General features: G+C 41.1%; 1 protein-coding gene across 9 annotated transcripts in view; it reads left to right on the top strand.

Annotated features, from left to right (window-relative positions):
• The window catches only part of LOC145350939 (echinoderm microtubule-associated protein-like 6), a 394,618-nt gene that overhangs the window by 42,157 nt on the left and 335,418 nt on the right, over window positions 1-17,043 (top strand). The gene's annotated exons all lie outside the window — the stretch shown is intronic.

Here is a 17,043-nt window from a genome sequence, read left to right as displayed (position 1 = left end):
TTAAGGAAGCTGTATAGGCAGAGCCATAGGTGCAGTAACAAGGTAATTTGATGTGAGGAGTGATGTGCGGAAGCAGTGAAAAGTTTGGTGTTGTGCAGGATGTAGCTGAATATGCCATTGTACTCCCTTTCTCCTACCTTGACTAGGTCATTAAACATTTCCAGCGCTATTTCCAGGAGCATAGCACCACAATCCTGCTGCTTGGCAATCTTACTTTTTGTCATGGGCTCTTAGAGACTGCAGTATCAGATCAAGGCAGTCTTTTTGATAAAGTACGATATAGTCTTGCCACTTTGGGATCCTGTAACATCATTTGTTTTCTTTTCATCTCCACAACTATCAACTATTAAATATGCAATGTCCATTGAATTATTTGTTTCAAATCAACTCATCTAAGCTGTCATCAGCCCACTTGCACTAATTGCTCAGGAAACCTGGCAGTAAAATGTAAATGCAGTTTAAAAAGCCACCGACACATATACATAGAACATTACAGCGCAGAACAGGCCCTTCGGCCCACGATGTTGCGCCGACCAATTAAAAAAGCAATGACCCTCTAACCTAAACCAATCCCTTTCCATCCATAAACCTATCCACGGATCTCTTAAACGCCCTCAAATTAGGCGCATCTACAACTGCAGCAGGCAGGGCATTCCAATCCCTCACCACCCTCTGGGTAAAGAACCTACCTCTGACATCCGTCCTATATCTACCACCCCTTAATTTAAAGCTATGCCCCCTCGTGCTAGCTTTCTCCATCCGAGGAAAAAGGCTATCACTGTCCACCCTATCTAAACCTCTAATCATCTTATGTGTTTCAATAAGGTAAATATACTGCAGTTACTTCTGTGTTCCCTGCTTACTGGCTTTCTGCTGCCAATGTATTGCCATATAAAAATTCCATCCTTATTTCCCAAGGAGTATGTGCCATGTTATTCTTGCCAAAATGTGCAATCTAACATTTATCTATCTTGTGGTTCAGTGGCCAATTACATGTCCTTTCTGCAACTATATTAATATTGTCTTATATTTTGTATCGGTGCTACTCTATATTAATTACACCCCAACTGGTGTCATTGCAAATTTTATACTTTCAATTCCTGAGTTACTTATATATAAGAAGAAAATTCCCCGTGAACAGATAAATTTTTACAATGGGTTCCATTCAGAATACGCCACCATCCCATTGAGTGTGTGACGTTAGTGTATCTTTCATAGAATCATAGAAACCCTATAATGCAGAAAGAGGTTATTTGGCCCATCGAGTCTGCACTGACCACAATCCCACCCAGGCCGTACCCCCATATCCCTGCGTATTTACCTGCTAATCCCTCTAACCTATGCATCTCAGGACACGAAGGAGCAATTTTAGCATGGCCAATCAACCTAACCCGCACACCTTTGGACTGTGGGAGGAAACTGGAGCACCTGGAGGAAACCCAGGCAGACGCAAGGAAAATGTGCAAACTCCACACACAGTGACCTAAGCTGGGAATCAAACCCAGGACCCTGGAACTGTGAAGCAGCGATGTTAACCACTGTGCTACCATCCCACCCATTTCTTTAAGAATTTTTGTTTTAAAGTCTTGTTCTCGGCAGCTATAATCAATTTTTTTTCTCATTGTTGCTGGGCTGTCTGGAGGAGTCCTTTTTTTTGCTACTTCAATAGTTTAAATGGGGTTTTGTTTATTTTTACTCTAGGATCTTTTATGATCTCTCATTGTGAGGGAGAAGATTGATTGATATGTCAAAGTCAGGTGGTTCCTCCCTAGGTGGGAAAAATAATCTAAGGATACGTTTTTCCGTTTTAGTTTAGAAGGAAGTGGACATCAGCCTGAAAGCAGTGTTTTTCTCACTCTTTCTCCCTGGTATTGGAAATTCTGCTGGTTTGCTGAAAGCAAGCATTCTTGCCTTCTTAGAGTGGAAATTCTCCTGTTGGTGTTTGGCTTGTCTAGTGTCGTGTTCTCTCCCTGGTGTTCTGTGAAGCTGTTCTGACTCTAAGCTTGTCTACGTACCTCAAGAGAATTGCAGAAATCAACCAAAGGACTAAATCCCAGTATGACGTGATCATTAGTCTTTGCTGTGTTAAACCTGTGGCAAAGGTTTTGTTTATGTATTTGTTTAATTAGTGTTTAGCTTTAAGGTTAATACTATATCGTTGTTTCTCTCCTTGTTTGTAATTGGTAAAAGGTATTTCTAATTTTCTTTCCACATGTTAACTGTATTCTTAAATAACCCTTGTTTGAGAAAAATTCCTTAATGGGTCATTTGAATCATACCTGAAGTGAAATATCTCTTGCTCACCCTAGCCAAATTCAAAGTACAAAACTGATAATCCAGGCAGACTTGATAAAACACTTTGAAGTTTCTGACCTGACTTATAAGACTTAGGAGCAGAATTAGGCCACTTGACCCATTGAGTTTACTCTGCCATTTAATCATGACTGATATTTTTCTCAACCCCATTCTCTTACTTTTTCCCCATAACCCCTGATCCCCTTATTAATCAAGAACCTATCTATCTTAAAGTCACTCAATGACCTGGCCTCCACGGCCTTCTGCAGCAAACAGATTCACCACTCTTTGGCTGAAGAAATACCTTCTTATCTCTGTTTTAAAGGATCGTCCCTTTAGTCTGAGGTTGTGCCTTTGGTTCTAGTTTTTCCTACTTGCGGAAACGTCCTCTCCACTCTATCCAGGCCTCGCAGTATTCTGCAATCTTCAGTAAGATCCCCCCTCATCCTTCTAAACTTCAACAAGTACGGACCCAGAGTCCTCAACTGTTCCTCATACGACAAGCTCTACTTCCAGGGATCGTTCTAACTTCCTTGTTACTTCCTCAAAGAAAGAACTCTAACAGATTTGTCAGACATTACCTCTCCTTGATGAAGCCGTGCTGACTCTCCTATTTTATCATGCGCTTACAAGTACGCTGCGATCTCACCTTTAATAATGGACTCTAAAATCTTGCCAGTGACCGAAGTCAGGCTAACCGGCCTATAATTTCCCGTCTTCTGCCCCCCCCTTCCTTCTTTAACAATGGTGTTACATTAGCTACTTTCCAGGCTTCTAGTACCCTCCCAGTCTCCAGTGATTCCTGAAAGATCACCACCAATGCCTCCACAATTTCCTCAGCTATCTCTTTTAGAACCCTGAGGTATAGTCCATCTGTACAGATATTTTATTCACCTTCAGACCTTTCAGTTTTCCCAGAACCTTCTCCATAGCGATGGCCACTTCACTCACCTGTGCCCCCTGATTCTCCTGAGCTCTGGCATCCCACTGGTGTCTTCCTCCGTGAAGAACGATGTAAAGTAATTATTCAGTTCCTCTGTCATTTCTTATTATTACTTCTCTAGCCTCATTTTCCAGTGGTCCAATGTCTATTTTTGTCTCTCTCTTACCTTTTATGTATTGATAAAAACTTTTCCTAGCTTCTTTTATATTACTAGCTAGCTTGCACCCATATTCCATCTTCCCTTTTTTTTAGTTGTCCTCTGCTCGCATTTAAAGACTTCCCAAACCTCTGGGTCCCCACTAATCCTCGCCACTTTTTCTTTTTATGCTGTCCTTAACTTCCCTTGTCAGCCATGGATGCCTTGTCCTCCCCTTAGCGTGTTTCCCCCTCCTTGGGATGAATTTCTGTTGTGCCTCCCGAATAACCCTCAAAAACTCCTGCCATTGCTGTTCCACTGTCTTCCCTGCTGGGCTCCCTTTCCAATCAATTCTGGCCAGCTTCTCCCTCATGTCTTTGTGGTTACCTTTTATTTAATTGTAATACTGTTACATCTGATTCCAGCTTCTCCCCCTCAAACTGCAGGGTAAATTCTATCATGTTGTGGTCACTGCTCCCTAAGGATTTCTTCACCTTCAGTTTCTTAGTCAGGTCTGCCTCATTACATATCACCAAATCCAGAACTGCCTGTTTCCTAGTAGGCTGTGTCACAAGCTGCTCCAAAAAGCCATGTCTTAAACATTCCACAAATTCCTCTTCCTGGGATCCACTCCCTACTTACCCTATTTTGCCATTCCACCTGCATATTGAAGTCCCCTATGATTATTATAATATTGTCTTTTTTGTTTGCCTTTTCTATCTCCTGATTTATTTTCTGCCCCACACCCTGACCACTGCTTGGGGGCCTGTACATAACTCCGAACAGGGTCTTTTTACCTTTGTGATTCCTCAACTCCACCCACAGAAATTCCACGCCTTCTGATCCTATGTCACTTCTTGCAATCGATATAACTTCATTTCTTACTAATAATGTAACCCTGCCCCTTTTGCCTGTTCTTTCAATAGGACACATACCCTTGAAACATAAGAACATATTCAGATCCCAGCCCTGGTCCCCTTGCAGCCTCATTTCTGTGATGCCTGCAACCGGCCAATTTCGATGTGTGGACCAAGCTCATTTACTTTATTCCATATACTGCGCACACTTAGGTACAATACCTTTAGTCCTGCATTGACCACCACCCTTCTTATACTTGTCACCTTTTTTGCTCTACCTGAGGTTAGATTCCAACCACCTTCTATAAGCCCTGTTCTATTATGTGGTCTGGAAACTTCAATAACCTCTCCTGAGCCCTTGGCTCCTTTAACTAGTTGAAAATCCTCATCGCTAACCTGCACTTCTACAATATTATTATAACAATATTACTGTTGCATCATGTACAATTATCGGCCTTTGTAGTAAAACAAAAAGCAAAATGCTGTTGGAATCAAAGTGATAACATGTGGGAAAGACCTCAAGCATGCTCATGCTCAGTTCCATCGTTACTTGAACAATAGTCTCTTCTTGATACTGTTGATACTGAGTCTCATGCTGGATTTTCTGCATTTGGGCAAATTCAAAACAAAAATCAGAAGGTGGGGGGGTGGGGAGAAAACCTGGCCACATAATTTGTGATTTGCTTGTTGTAGTCACATGCAAAGTTGAGTTTAATATCTCCGTGTACATTGGATCACTTGGGAATTGTCTGAACTTGAATCTTAATTTCTTTTCATTTTAGAAGAATGCTGACTGTCCGTTGGACTCTTTTCTATTGTTAAAAATAAGTGCAGGGACTGAAAACAATATGATAGTTGTCAGGTCCCTTGAGTAAATAAGTCAGCAGGTGGCAGTGCAGTTCAATCAGAATATTTGCAAAATAATTAGAATGGCAGCAAAGATATATAAGTAAATATTGAATAAATGTTACAATTTTATACTCCTGTTATTTTTTATGATGATGTTGCACATTAGAAATGCAGGTGCCTGAGTCTGCACCTGATTCATGGCTCAAGATTTTCCATTAAAATGAACAGACAGAGCATTGTGTAAAAGACGAATGGGATGAGTACCTTGTCCTTGAAGACTTGTTATGCCCTATTAATTACGTTGCATTTCACTGACAATCACTTCACCACAAGAACACAAAAAATAGAAAAAGGAGTAAGCCACCAGGCCCTTCAAGCCTGTTCCGCCATTCAGTACGATCATGGCTGATCTATGCCGGCCTCAGCTCCTTTGCTATGTCATTTCCCCATAGCCCTCAATGAAACAACTGAGAGAAAGCATTATTTAAAAGAAGATTTAAACTGCGGAATTTAAAATCACTTGTGTGGAAGTCAGAGTTCAGTGAGACAAGGTAGCTCACGATATAAAGATTGTCTGGAGGGATTCTGAGGAGAAATCCACAAGCACTCCCTCAGATTCTGAGCAGAGTATGTGTTTTGCCACGTCCAACATATGTGTTTGAATATAACACAGTGTGTTACTGAGATAGTTGCATCTTAAGATATACTTTGTAATCCATGTTAACCTTAAAATCTGCGTATATTTGTGAAGTTAAAGGGGGAGTATAGTTATCATAATCCTACCTTTCATGTTTAATAAATTTTTTTTCTTATTAAAACCAATTAGTAGCCCCGTGACACTCTTCTTCCACATTTTCAAAAACAAGTTAAAGTTATGGTCTTTTGAGCCAGGGTTCCAATCTGGGATCATCTTGGCCAGTTATGACATCAACTGGGAATATTACAAAAGGAAATAAGCTTAATCTGATAAATGGCTATTAAGTTATGGAAACAACTAAGCATGTACTGACATACAATATTTTTAAAAATTCATTTATGGAACGTGAGTGTTGCTGACTGGGTCAGCATTTATTGTCTGTCCCTAACTGCCAGCACATCAGAGGGCATTTGAGAGTCAACCACATTGCTGTGGATCTGGAGTCATGTGTAAATCAGACCAGGTAAGGATGACAGATTTTCTTCTCTAAAGGACATTAGTGAACCAGATGGGTTTTTACAACAACCTAGAATGGTTTAGTGGTCATCATTGGACTTTTAATTGCAGGCTTTTTTATTGAACCCAAATTTCACCATCTTCTGTGGCAGGATTTGGACATTGGTCCCCAGATCTTGCTCTTGGTCCCTGAATTACAAGTCCAATGACAATGCACTGTGTCACTGTTTCCCCTGACATCACAGACAGAATATAGAACATAGAAAAACTACAGCCCAACAGGCCCTTCGGCCCACAAGTTGCGCCGATGATATCTCTACCTACTAGGCTTACCAATAACCCTCAATTCTGTTAAGTCCCATGTACCCATCCAGAAATCACTTAAAAGACCCTATCGAATTTGTCTCCACCACCGCCGACAGCAGCAGATTCCACTCACCCATTACCCTCTGAGTGAAAAACTTACCCCTGATACCTCCTCTGTACCTACTCCCCAGCACCTTAAACTTGTGTCCTCTCGTAGCAACCATTCCAGCCCTGGGAAAAAGCCTCTGAGAATCCACCCGATTTATACCTCTCAACATCTTTATACACTTCTATCAGGTCACCTCTCATCCTTTGTCTCTCTCTAAGGAGAAAAGACCAAGCTCCCTCAACCTATCCTCATAAGGCATGCCACCCAATCCAGGCAACATCCTTATAAATCTCCTCTGCACCCTTTCAATAGCTTCCACATCCTCCCTGTAATGAGGTGACCAGAACTGAGCACAGTATTCCAAGAGAGGTCTGACTAGGGTCTTATAAAGCTGCAACATTATCTCCCGACTCCTAAACTCAATCCCTCAATTGATGAAGGCCAGTACACCATACGCCGCCTTAACCGCATCCAGTACCTGTGAAGCCAATTTGAGTCCTATGGACCCAGACCCCAAGCTCCTTCTGATCCTCTACACTGCTAAGAGTCTCACCCTTGATATTATACTCCTTCATCCCATTTGACCTGCCAAAATGGACCACCACACATTTATCTGGGTTGAAATCCATCTGCCACTTCTCCGCCCAGCCTTGCATCCTATCTATGACATGCTGCAACTCCTGAGATCCCTCCAAACTATCCACAACACCACCAACCTTCGTGTCGTCAGCAAACTTACCAACTCATCCCTCCACTTCCTCATCCAGGTCATTTATGAAAATTATAAACAGCAAGGGTTCCAGAACAGATCCCTGGGGCACTCCACTGGTGACCAACCTCCATGCAGAAAAAGACCCATCCACAACCACTCTCTGCCTTCTGCGGGCAAGCCAGTTCTGGATCCACAAGGCAACAGCCCCTTGGATCCCATGCCCTCTCAGTTTCTCAAGAAGTCTTGCATGGGGGACCTTATCGAATGCCTTGCTGAAGTTCATATAAATCACTAGATTATAGAATATGTTATTACAACCTCTTTAAGCTGTCAATTGTTTCCCTGAGCAACTATGTTAATTGATCACCTACTGAGCTCAGGTGATTCTGAGGTTTTGTAACTCAACCAAACATTCATAATAGTCACAGTTGTCAAAACATGCATTATATCTGCAAAATGCTGAAAATAAAAGAACAAATAATGTTACGTTTCCATTTCAGGACAGATTGCCTGTCAAAGGAGGTGAGCAGGTAATTGGATTTTGTTTCATGTTCAACAGCAATTAATTTTTTAAAAGTCAGCACAGCCTGTACGTATAAATCACAGAACCAGACATCACAAGAGTGATTGCCAACATATGTTCCTATATTTGTGAATGCATAATGTCATTTTTCCAATGAAAAATGTATTATAATGCATGTCAACACATATACAATGCTCATCAATGTAATGATTAACTTTACAGGGTGGAGCCCGATAAGAAATTATCGCATTACTAACACATCTATATTACAATATAGTGTCTAATAATGGCATTTGATGGTGTCAAAACATCTTGCACTCATCTGGCGGAATGTTCCCAACACCTCATCAGGCTTCTCTTTTTGTAGTCTCAAGCATTCTAAGGAAATGTGTTTTCTTTGGAATTCCAAAACCTGCATCTCGTGAAAATAGTGTGCAGGAGGGAATCCTTTCAATTGGGACCAGACCTCTGAAGAGAGGCTTGTAGGTTTTGCAACCGAGGACCTCAAGACCCACAAAAAGACCATGAGAAAATGGAATGCATTTGGGAAGGCAGAATATCTGCAAAATAACTCTGCTAGTAGATTACGCTCCTCATCCTTTCTCTCGTTTACTCTCTTTTTCCCTTGTGCTTACAGCCCTTGTCGCGCTCACCGCCCTTCAGACTGCAACTTCAACTTTTTATTAAATGAGGAGAAACAGAATCACAGGACTGCTAATTAGTTTCCTCAAGAAAAAAATGGGAAAAATGGATAACAATATATACACACCCCCTTAGCTTAACAAATATACACAGATTTTAAGATTAACATGGATGACACAGTATATTTGAAGCTACATTGGTCTTATTAACACATACAGTCCCTTTGAGGTGCACAAGGTGGCTATGGTCAAGTATGCATTCCTCTGTGAACCCAAGGTAGTGACTGTTGTTTTCTCCTCAGAATACCACTGTTGTCAGCGAGTTGTCAAACTCTACTCCCAAAAACACACTTTAAAACTTTCCATCATGAGTAATACTTTTACTTTATAGTTTGCATTCTGAAATCCACTCTAGGATTTGCAAATGGCACTTTTAACAAAGCTTCTGCTTCACTTTTAACAGTGAATCTGCTCCAGGATTTTGCACCAACCACTCTAAGAATCCTTTGCCTTGACTGACTTCTGTTGTAGTACAAATTCTGATATATCTAGCCAACACTTTATTCACAATTACTTTAAAATTTGTTTCACAGATGGTAGTAAGACATTCCATTTAGGATTACTTTAGAAATCTTTCTCTGGCATTTTCACCAATCGAATCCTTCTCAGCTTTGTGGGGATGCTCGTGCACAGTATTTTGTTCTGTTTCCAAAAGCAAACCATCCTTTAGTTCCTCTGGAACTTGCTTTCTTGCATCTCACTCTATTGTGTAGCCTTTTCTGCTTTGGGTAGAGCTGAAAACTGCTCGCTGCTCCATGATCTTCCTCCTAACTGTTCTGGCTAAACTAAGAATAAAGAAAAGCTTTTGCTTCACCTTACAAGGACCTCTAGTTTTCATGCAATGCCTGCATGCCTCTGCTGGCGTATTGATTTTTTTAATATGCCAAAACTCCTCCTATTGCAATAGAATTGCACATGCAATTGAAACTGTTGCTCTCTGACTTGCGTCAACGGACATCATAGTCAAAGACACTCAAGTTATTGTACAACAAATCTCCTTTATTGTGTTGTACCATTTTACCACAAAATTACATCAATCATCAAGTTTTGTTATTTGCAAAGCATTAACCTCTGACTTGCATCGTTAGACACAAAGTTAGACCTTTGACCTACTCCCCTATACACACAAATATTCAAAGATATCAGAACTTTACAAAATATCCAAACTCACGAATTGAACATAGAGATACTATTTGGCGAGACAGACTGATCAGATTGCCTACTGATGGTTTTTGTTTTGATGTTTCTGAGTCCCGGACTCAGGGTCGTGCTTCTGCAGTAGTTGATCCTGGTTTACTAATGCCGATGTTTCTGTCTTTCCTCCTTATAGTGATCCTGCTGACACTGACCAAGTTTCCAGTCGTGTACTTCGAGGACAGACACTAATCAATCTCTGTCTGTTTGGTCACAAGTACTGAGCGTCATGCCTGTGTCAGGAGGTTGTAATTATCTCAGGAACACAACACACGGGGATCTATATTCAATCAGTGTCTGTTCAAGGCATAACAACAGGCACTATCCAGTTAATTTCCATGTTTATTCCATAGTTGTACATCCTTTGCTACTCCCACAATCCTTAACCTGATAGAGTTCGCCCTTTTAACCATCAGACTTTGCTGGTGTCTTCACTTTGTTGCTGTCTTTATGATTAGGCTTGAAAAATAACCCCCACACACCTTTCTCCAGCATGAACCTAACTCTAGATCCCTTCCAGGCACAACATTAAACCTACCTAAAATTATACTTTATTTCTAATATTTACCAATACATTTTAAAGAGTTTATATTTGACCTTTGGTTTCCTAACAAATGGCACTTACGATGATGTCAAGAAATATAAATGTGCAAGTGTCTACCAGGAAGGAGTGTGTGTTTCAGGCCTCAGCACCAGATGAAACAAGGGGACTGAATTTCTGGGAACCAGTTCATGCTGTGAAAGTTGTACCAGTCACAGGGAGTGTGTGTGGAACATTTACTAGGGATGTGATATTTGCTGTCATAGGCTTGCAAGCTCTTAATGGAATTTGCTGTCCACTGAGATGATATTCAATCCTTTTGTCTATCTGCAGGGACAAAAGAATGCATAATGTTGGAGAGTGCTAAAAGACCAGGTCGTGTCCCTGACTTCTGCACGTTGACCTTTGAAAGGAGAAGGTGGTCAAAGTGGCTGGGGATCAGGCAGACTCAGTTATGGATGGCAAGGCCAGAGTGTCAACACAACAAAATGAGGATGTATCCAACCTGGGGTTGAGAACTCGGTATACAGGAGACATGCATGACATAGCGTTTTGTAAAGGGATTGTGCATAACTGCCAGATAATTCTTTGTATTCACCACTTGAGGTCTCTGCAGTCAAATGACACATTGCACTGAGTCTGCAGCAAGTCAGAACTCCACGCCTTGAGGTTGATGACATGAAATACTGAGAGGATGCATCATCACATAATTCCTCTAGACAGCCAGCACAGAGACAGTCACCTCAGGTGGGGTGGGGCAGTAGAATGTGTTCATGATTAGGCTTGAAGTCACAATCTAGGGAATACAACATGACAACAAGGTTCTTGGCAGAAGAATGCTGATGGCTGGGCCCATTCTGAGCCCAGTGCTAAATATGACCCTCTGGGAATGATTACATGAAACCTAGACTTAGAGACGCAGGCAGGGGCACGTCTGACAGAGGTGCCAGAGGCTATGCACGATGGGTGGAGGCATCCATCCAAGCGATGAATCCTGTCATGGCTCTGGCATGTGAGTGCATGGCAACTTCCTTGGAGAGGTTGGTGACTATCATGAAAAGCTAGGTCCAACAGAACACTTGCGGCTGCTGGACAAAGAACCCGATAACCATAGAAAAGTTGCAGCACAGAAAGAGGCCACTGGCCCATCTTGTCCACGGCAGCCCAAGGATACCCAGGTGCCCTTGCTAATCCCACCTTCCTGCATCCGGCCCATAGCCCTGTAGCTTACAGCACTTGTGGTGTAAATCCAGGTACTTGTAAAAAGAGACTCAGACCTGCATTCTGTCACTCTGGTCATGGCTTATTAGGTAAGAGGGATAATGAGGCATTTGACCTCATTCATGTATTCCCTCCCCTGAAATTGGGGAAGTGTCATCATGCATAGTAGGGGAGAGGAACACCAGCAGGTTTGCCTTACAGGCACTCCAAGGGTGAATTGCCGCTCTTCCTTACGTCTGACAGTGATTCCTCTTGTAGTCGAGGTCTGATAGGGTGGACTTGCACCAATGCAAGAGGCCTCAGCAATTTGGAGCCTTCTAAAAATTGGACCACCTGAGGGCAGCCACCTAGGCATAGGGGCATAACACACAATTAGGCCTTCATCATCGCAGCTGTGGTGTTGGGATCACACCAAGACAAAGTGGAAGAAAATGTAAGTGCAATATCTTTTTATAACACAAGATGAACTGTTGTCAAGAGATTCTGTGACACTGGGGGACGACCTTACTGGCTTGTCACGCTGGTCAATTGGCATGGCAAGCTGGTAAGATCGTGAGTGAGGCAAACAAAAACGTTCGAGCCCAGTTTCTTGCCTCTCGCGATGCCATTGGCATTGAATTGCCAGCATAATTGTGCAAAGTTGATTTTAATATTCATTTTCTAATTTAAATATTATTAGTGAGCCTGCAGTGTGTAGGCTCACTTGCCTTAACAGCCCCCACCAGCGAAAATAATGTATGGCCATAAGGCCCCCCCACTAACAGGGACCAAATGTGATGGCCTCACTAGTGGGACCGGAGCCATTGAGGCCTCCTGGATGGTCAGGGGCAGGGGCGGGCAGTGCCAACACGTGAACGGGAGCGGAGGATTAGGGGTAGGGAGGTGAACGTGGGCATTGATTAGCTGGGATCCCTGAACATGGGAGTGCTGATTTGGGGGGGGTGGGGGGGAATGAAGTCAGGCTGGCAATCAGCTGTGATCAGGAGGGCAATTGGTGGAGAAGGCAATGCCCAGGATTGTGGGGGGAAGTTATGATCTCCCTATGCACTCTTGCACATTGTGCACTGGGAGATTAGGCGCATGAGTGAGAATGCCCTGAAGCAGTCAGCAGCCGGCTTCCCAACCTGAACAGACCTTGTCCATGCCTGCTACTGGTGCAAATCACATTTTGTCTCTTTTTTCAAACATCATAAGATTTCATTTTTTCTCTTGCTGAAAAAATGGGTTCGAAACTCTCCCATTTTCAAGCTTGTTTAGCACTTAGAATTGTTTTGCTAAGATTGTCCCACCCCCGTATTTTTGTGTAAATATATAGTTTTTATCACTTTATTTCCATGTGTTAAATGGTTATGTAGTTTGCGCTTCTGTGGCCAGATGAGGCCTTTAAAGAGGCTTGATACTTTGTTGAAACATGAGGGGTTATAGATGCACCATTTATTGTGGAAACTTGGAAGTAGTGGCATATTGGAGCTGCTTGCCATCTGGTGATATCTATGTATGTCAACCTTTGTTAGGTTGGGGGATTGAAACCTCATCGGTAAGCCAGTAGATTTTACTCAGTCCCTTGGAAATTGTTGTCTCAGTCATGTGTGACCTTGTTCCAAATCCAAGGTGTCTGTGTGTGGCTTTGATGAGGCCATGCATGTAGGCTTGTTCATGTCAAAAACCTGCAACCTTTTTCCTTCCAGAGATTGCAAACATGTAGGTTAGTCTGGAAAGAGTATGTTGGATGTTGTGGCATTTCCATGGTGAACTTTCTTGAGGTGGAATTTAAGAAATCTCGCGGGGAACTCATGCTATCTGGATTTAGGATGTAATGAGTGATCCAGTCTGAAGCTCCTTTGTCCTGGCATCTACGGCTGGAGCCGCACCATGCATTACCTCAGCATTTGGATTCTTCTGAATTCTGGGTTCAAGACTTAAATCCACATCTTTAAACATCAGTGTAAAAAAGGGCTGTAAGGTAGCTGTATATTGTCATTTGGCAATGTCTTTAATGTAGGTATGAGGACTGGCACGCTTGAACTATGATTTTAGCTTAATTTCTAAGTGCACATTGTCAGAAAACAACAACAATCCCTAAAATGTATTTTCTGCCATGCTGGCCTATATGCAGTTGTCTTTTGTGTTGTGCTTGAAATTGTAACTGGAAAATGAATACTTTGTTGCTGTTATGTATTACCGAAGGAGGATTAGGAAAACCAATCCTATGGCAGCTGGTTACGACCCAGATTATCTGCTGTTGTGAAATTAATGCTTTAGAACAAAAAAGGAAAGAATTGTTTTTTAGTTAAGCAGCCATCTGTTGCAAATGCATAATGAAGCTATACCCTGCATCCCATACTTTGCATTGAGCTTACCATTATAATTTAATTGCACATTAGGATCCAATCACTATCTACTAAAATTTTTTGCACTGACTTTAGATATCTTACAGCTTTATGGTCAGTTTTCAATTTTTGGTTGTTCAAAAAATTGAATGAAATCTGACACAATTTAGCTTTATCTCAGCATCACTGTTACATATACAGCAATATAACTCTTTAATTCCTTTGTTTATACTATACCATACAATCCCTTGCATTGTTTCCCATGATGTGTTAGGGATAAACTATTTAACAACATAAAATTTATTGGTGCCTTTAGTGGTAAAAGGGATGTTTCCTTTGCATCCTTGAAATATTTTCCCTGAAGTTTTCAACCACCAAAACCATAGGGGATTCCTCCTTGGCGTTTCAGGGTGTACACAACATCCATGGCAGTAACAGTCTTGAGTTTGGTGTGTTCGGCGTAGGTGACCGAGTCCCGAATGATGTTCACAAAGAGAACCTTCAGGACTCCGCAGGTTTCTTCATAGATGAGGCCTGAAATGCACTTAACACCCCCACGCCGAGCGAGCCAACGGATAGCAGGTTTAGTTATTCCCTGGATATTTTTGCAAAGAACTTCCGGTGTCATTTAGCACTGCTCTTCCCAAGACCTTTCCCACCTTTACCTCTACCAGACATCCCACCCTGACAGCAAGTTCAATAGTGAAGCATTTCATTCAGATATAAACCATTCGTCCTCAGTGCTTTATGCACACTTCACACAGACAGTCACCTGAGGCTGGGAATCGAATCTGGGTCCCTGGTGCTGTGAGGCAGCAGCGCTAACCACTGAGTCACCATGCCATCTCTTGAAATCAGTTATATGTCAATTAGTGCTGTGAATTTCTTAGGTTATTTAGAAATCTTTGACATTTTTCGATATACTTTATTAAATGAAACTGCTGAAGTCAATGAGGAGGTATTTTCTTTGCGCCTCTCCACAAATGTCGTTAGCTCTGCTGTGTATTTTTAGCATTTATTTCAAATTTCCAACATCTGCAGTATTTTGCTTTTGTATTTAATGTATCTTTCTTACGTCAACAAGAAGCTGATCATTTAAAAAGGTTGAATCGGCCTTTCTGTTCCCATGTTTTCTTGAATAAACTCATTGTGCAATGAGGCTCATGGGATTAAAAGAGAAGTTGCAGTGTGGTAGGCAGTTGGCTAAGAGACTGAAAGTGGTATATTTTTATATATCACGCTGGAGGAAAGTATACACTGGTATTCCAGAGAGGATGGTATTTAGATTAATGCTCTTTTTGATATATTTTGATGACCTAGACTTCAAGGAAGTGGCGTAAATTCAAGGTTTTTAAGATGTCCCAAAGTTTGAAAATGTAAAAAATGGTTTGGTGTATAAATAGATTAATGAAATGGGCAGACATGCCAGATTAAATATATTGCTGAAAAGTATTTGGTGGAAAGAAAAATGAAATGTAGCAATACAAAGTAAATGGTATGATTTTTAGTGGTGTATAAACAGTGAAACCTAAGGGTTTCCACATAATTTTTTGGAGATGGCAGGGCAAGTTGGCAAGATTTTTGGAAAAGCATGCAGGATCCGCTTGATAAATTTTATTGACCTGAATGTAGAGAAAAATCAGAAAACATATATTCTTATATTTGGAGAAATTGAGGTGAAAGATGTGCTTAAGGACAAGGAACTCTAGATGAAAGGGGAAAAAGATATTTAAGAAAAGGGACGTTTAACTGAGTTGAGTTGGAGTGAAGGAAAGACCTGAAGACCAGTTCCTTTGTGGGGGATGCTGAGAATATGTAAAGTTTGAAATTTGCGGCATGCACCTAATATTACATTAGAAGAGTTGGTGTTTAAGGAAATAGATTGATTCTAAACCTCCTTTTGGAATTCCACATCAGAGTGGAAGGATATGAGAAGTCATGAGATGTGCCTTTATTAATTCCTTGACTTGGTTAATACTTACTGGATTTTTATGTTTAAGAATCTATAGCAGGTTGTTGACTAAAACATAGTTTAATTGTGTACTTTTGACCAAGTATGTTTTTGGGGGGATTGTTCTGTAAGACTCTAAACTCAATGTTTCTTCAATTGCAGAACAAACAAATTTGTTCCCTCTTCCGGTAGCATCTCTACTAAACGGATCACTTCACTGAGTTTTTTAACTGTTTATTCTGTTAACTACTTTCCTAATAGTCTTGTAGCCTTACTTTTTAAACAGCTTAAACCCTGTCTTCCCTCTCTGATACAGGCACACAAGTCTCTATCCTCTCCTATATTTTTCTGTCTCTTTATCACTGGATCGCTGGTGTTAGGCAACAGTAAAGATTTTTCTTTTCTTTTTGTTCCCTGAATTTCAAACTCCTTTTAATCTATCTATTTCCTTCAGGGGATGTAAAACCTCATTAAAATGTAATTATGCAAAAAAATCCAAAACACCTGAAACTTTTCAGGCTCAAACCCTAAAAAAACGGAAACTTTAAATCTTTCTTAACACACTATATATATTAATATATATAAAAATTATACATTGTTCAAAATACTGTTGTTGAAGAAGCTTCCTTTCAACTTGGCTGATAATCACTTGGCATACATTACCTCTTAAGAGTTTATCCATCCCTTGTGGATAGGTCCTTACGCTGTTGCTTCAAGGTTCAGCTTAAAATTTGCTTTAGGGCATCTTATTGATTTTAATATGTTGCCAGTTAAATTGAAGTTGTAGAGTGAATCTCAGAGGTCATTTATAGAATAGTTTGAGAGAATGATCAGGATAAACAGTACTCTCAAATGTCTGATGGGGAATGATAGTAAAGCCCCAGAAGTACAGTTTCTTCATTTTTAATAAATATCAATTTTTTTTGTTCTAATACAAGCCCTGGAAAAATGTAGCAATCAGGTCAAGTGTGTTTGGATTATGCGGATCAATTGAAACATACGAAGAAGGTTGGGGCATGTGGGGTGTGCTGAGGAGGATAAGAATAGGGGAAGAATAATGAGGAGGGTTAAAGGGATGGGGAGTAAAAGAAAGAGATATGGAGGAGTGGATGAGGAAAAAGAGAAAGGGAGAGAGGGTGAAGAGAAAACAGAGAGAGAGAGAGAGGAGGAGGATTCAGGCAGTTGGTTTGATTTAGTTCAGTGTCGTAAATGCTGTTGAGGG

Source organism: Carcharhinus amblyrhynchos, chromosome 12, assembly GCF_965287045.1.
Source record: "Carcharhinus amblyrhynchos chromosome 12, sCarAmb.v2.hapA, whole genome shotgun sequence".
Lineage (NCBI taxonomy): Eukaryota > Metazoa > Chordata > Chondrichthyes > Carcharhiniformes > Carcharhinidae > Carcharhinus > Carcharhinus amblyrhynchos.
The sequence above is the reverse complement of the archived record's forward strand: the minus strand, read 5'-3'. Positions and strand labels throughout refer to the sequence as shown.